At 36.7% G+C, this 4409-nt stretch overlaps 1 pseudogene; it reads right to left on the bottom strand.

Annotated features, from left to right (window-relative positions):
• Window positions 1-260: 260 nt before the first annotated feature.
• LOC131420701 (U6 spliceosomal RNA) lies at window positions 261-359 on the bottom strand (annotated as a pseudogene).
• Between the last annotated feature and the right edge of the window lie 4050 nt (window positions 360-4409).

The following is a 4409-nucleotide window of genomic DNA, read 5'->3' as shown; positions in this document are numbered from 1 at the left end:
TTTAATAATGTCTTGTTTTGTTTTATGTATTTATTTTTTTAATTATGTATTTATTTATTTATTCCCCCCCCCCCCAAAGCCCCAGTAGATAGTTGTATGTCATAGTTGCACATCCTTCTAGTTGCCGTATGTGGGACGCGACCTCAGCATGGCCGGAGAAGCGGTGCATCGGTGCGTGCTGGGGATCCGAACCCCGGCCGCCAGCAGTGGAGTGCGTGCACTTAACCGCTAAGCCACGGGACCGGCCCTTGTTTTGTTTTAAAAATAAGGAAAGCTTCATGAATTTGCCTCTCATTGTTGCACAGGGGCCATGCTAATCTGTGTATGTTCCAATTTTAGAATATGTGCTGTCAAAGCAGGCAGAATGTTTCTTCAAAAGTTGCAACAAAGTTGAGAACACATACTTAGTAGCTAGGTCAAATGGTTCCAAGACTTCCATGCCATAACAATAATGCCTGTAAAGTAATCTTTGTTTTTCCTTAGAAGTTTCAAATTTCCTTTGTTAAGAATGCCAAAAATATTAGCTAAGATGCCAATTTCTCACTAAAGCATTATGTTCAAAAATATTTACCTAATCAGATCGCTTTTCAGTTAGAAAAATGTGATTCTCATACCTCAGTCTACACCAAGCTTAGCACTGTGACCAGAATTTTGATGTGATGTGATAGACAGAAATGGTAACTTCAATCCAGGAACAAAGTTTTTCAAACACTGAACGTTCAGTTGACATCTTACAAGAAATTTAACATCTTTCACTGTGTTTTTCAATGAGATTTGGTAGGTATGATTGGGCAACAGTGTGATTCTAAAAATCACTGTTATTGTGTGCCTCTAAATTTTCTTAAAGCATCTCTATTATGTTTTCCATTTATATTTTCTGTTCAATCACTGGTTATTCCTTTAAATATTTTCCAGTTTAACTCATATTGATCAACAGTGTGCTTTACCAATTCTGTAAATGTATTTAATCCAGTGAGGTTAAATGTAAGCAACACATCAAATCCTTCACAAGATAGAATTGCCTTATATATCAGATTGAACATTGTATATCAGAAAATCTTTACAGATACCAGTGAGAAAAAGATCAAATGATCCATTTCTAGCCAATGCTACTTTTTCAAGATCAAGATTTTATGATGAATTTGTATCACTTTATGCTGTCCTTTTTAAATTATTTCATTGAGGTCATATTCTCTTATAACATTGTGTAAATTTCAGGTGTAGATTATTATATTTTAGTTTCTGTATAGACTATATCATGTTTGCCACCAATAGTCTAGTTTTTATCCATCATGATACATATGTGCCCCTTTACCCCTTTTGCCCACCCCCCTCCCCTTCCCCTCTGGTAACCAGTAATCTGTTCTCCTTATCCACGTGTTTGTTTATCTTCCACATATCAGTGAAATCATATGTGTTTGTCTTTCTCTGACTTATTTCGCTTAGCTTAATACCCTCAAGGTCCATCCATGTTGTCACAAATGACACAATTTTGTCTTTTTTTATGACTGAGTAGTATTCCATTGTATATACACGCATATATATGTGTGGGTGTGTGTGTATACTACATTTTCTTCATCTGTTCATCGATTGACGGGCGTTTGGCTTGCTTCCACGTCTTGGCTTCTGAATTCATTTTACAAGGCCAACATCACCCTGATACCAAAGCTAGACAAGGACAACACAACAAAGGAAAATTGCAGGCCAATATCGCTGATGAATATAGATGCAAAAATCCTCAACAAAATACTGGCAAATCGAATACAACAATACACTAAAAGAATCATATACCACGATCAAATGGGATTTATTCCAGGGATGCAGGGATGGTTCAACATCCACAAATCAATCAATGTGATACACCACATTAACAAAATGAAGAATAAAAATCACACGATTATCTCAATAGATGCAGAGAAAGCATTTGACAAGATACAGCATCCATTTATGATAAAAACTCTCAATAAAATGGGTATAGAAGGAAAGTATCTCAACACAATAAAGGCCATATACGACAAACCCACAGCCAACATTATACTTAATGGTGCAAAACTTAAAGCTGTTCCTCTGAAAACAGAAACAAGACAAGGACGCCTCCTCTTGCCACTGTTATTCAACATAGTACTGGAAGTTTTAGCCAGAGAAAGTAGGCAAGAAAAAGAAATCAAAGGAATCCAAATTGGAAAGGAAGAAGTAAAACCGTCACTATTTGCAGATGATATGATTCTATATATAGGAAATCCTAAAGAATCCACCAAAAAGTTATTAGAAATAATCAACAAATACAGTAAAGTTGCAGGGTACAAAATCAATATACAAAAATCAGTTGCATTTCTATACACTTAGTAATGAACTAGCAGAAAGAGAAATAAAGAATATAATCCCATTTACAATCTCAACAAAAAGAATAAAATACCTAGGAATAAGTTTAAGCAAAGAGAGGAAAGACCTGTACACTAAAAACTATAAAATATTGTTGAAAGAAATCGAAGACACAAAGAAATGGAAAGATATTCTGTGCTCATGGATGAGAAGAATTAACATAGTTAAAATGTCCATACTTCCTATAGCAATCTACAGAATCAGTGCAATCCTAATCAGAATCCTAATGACATTCTTCACAGAAATAGAACAAAGAATCCTAAAATTTATATAGAACAACAAAAGACCCAGAATAGCCAAAGCAATCCTGAGGGGAAAAAAAAACAAAATTGGAGGTATCACACTCTCTGAATCGAAAATATACTGCAAAGCTATAATAATCAAAACAGCATGCTACTGGCAGAAAAACAGACACATAGATTAATGGAACAGAATCGACAGCCTAGAAATTAAACAACACATCTATGGACAGCTAGTCTTCGACAAAGGAGCCAAGAACATACAATACAGACAGGAAGTCTCTTCAATAAATGGTGTTGGGAAAACTGGACAGCCACGTGCAAAAGAATGAAAGTAGACCACTATATTACACCATACACAAAAATTAGCTCAAAAAGGAGTAACGACTTAAATGTAAGACCTGAAACTATAAACTTTCTAGAAGAAAATACAGGTAGTAAGCTTTTTGACATTAGTTTTAGCAGTGTATTTTCAAATACCATGTCTACCCAGGCAAGGGAAACAAAAGAAAAAATAAATAAATGGGACTACTTCAGACTAAAAAGCTTCTGCACAGCAAAGGAAACCACCAACAAAACGAAAAGACATGGGCCAGCCCGGTGGCATAGTTGTTAAGTTCGCATGCTCCACTTCGGCGGCCCGGGGTTCTCAGGTTCAGATCCTGGGTGCAGAGCTGCACACTGCTCATCAAGCCATGCTGTGGCGACGTCCCATATAAAAGATAGAGGAAGATTGGCACAGATGTTAGTTCAGCGACAATCTTCCTCAAGCAAAAAGAGGAAGATTGGCAACAGACGTTAGCTCAGGGCCAATCTTCCTCACAAGAAAAAGAAAAAAGAAAGGAAAATGAAAAGACAACCCACCAACTGGGATAAAATACTTTATTATCATATACCCAACAAGGCATTAATTCCCAAAACATATAGAGAACTCATACAAAGCAACCACAAAAAAATGAACAACCCGATCCAAAAATGGTCAGAGGATATGAACAGACATTTTTCCAAAGAAGATATACAGATGGCCAACAGGCACATGAAAAGATGTTCAACATTCCTAATTATTAGGGAAACGCAAATCAAAACTGCAATGAGATATCACCTCATGCCCATAAACATGGCTACGATTAACAAGACAAGAAACAACAAATGTTGGAGAGGATGTGGAGAAAAGGGAACCCTCATGCACTGCTAGTGGGAATGCAAACTGGTGCAGCCACTATGGAAAACAGTATGGGGATTTCTCAAAAAATTAAAAACAGACATACCAGCTATTGATCCAGCTAGTCCACTACCAGGTATTTATCCAGAGAACATGAAATCAATAATTCAAAAAGATGTATGCACCCCTATGTTCATTGCAGCATTAAACATTTTTGCACATCGTTATCATCCTCTCCACTACTACGACTACTGTGAGATTGCATTAAGAACGACTCTCAACCATGGCTGCACATCAGAATAAGCTGAGAAGTTTTTATATGTTTATGAGTTCTGATGTAGTGGGTCTGGGGAGGACTCTAGAGTTTTGAGAGCTTTGAGATTCTGAGTTAACGAGTCTAGGACAAGGCCTAGGTATTTGTCTATTTGTAAGCTTCCCAAAATATTCTAATATTTAACCAGGATTGGGAGTCAATTATAGACACAGACCATACAACCATATGATCTCTCATTTCTCTGACCTCCTCACTCCCAAAAACTAGAGACTCCACTTCTCTGATCACTACCACCAACATACTCTTGGACTTTTCTTTGGCTGACAAAAGTTTTGATTTCAAAAATCCTATT

This window comes from Diceros bicornis, chromosome 23 (assembly GCF_020826845.1).
Source record: "Diceros bicornis minor isolate mBicDic1 chromosome 23, mDicBic1.mat.cur, whole genome shotgun sequence".
NCBI lineage: Eukaryota > Metazoa > Chordata > Mammalia > Perissodactyla > Rhinocerotidae > Diceros > Diceros bicornis.
This window is presented reverse-complemented; position numbering and strand designations above follow the sequence as displayed.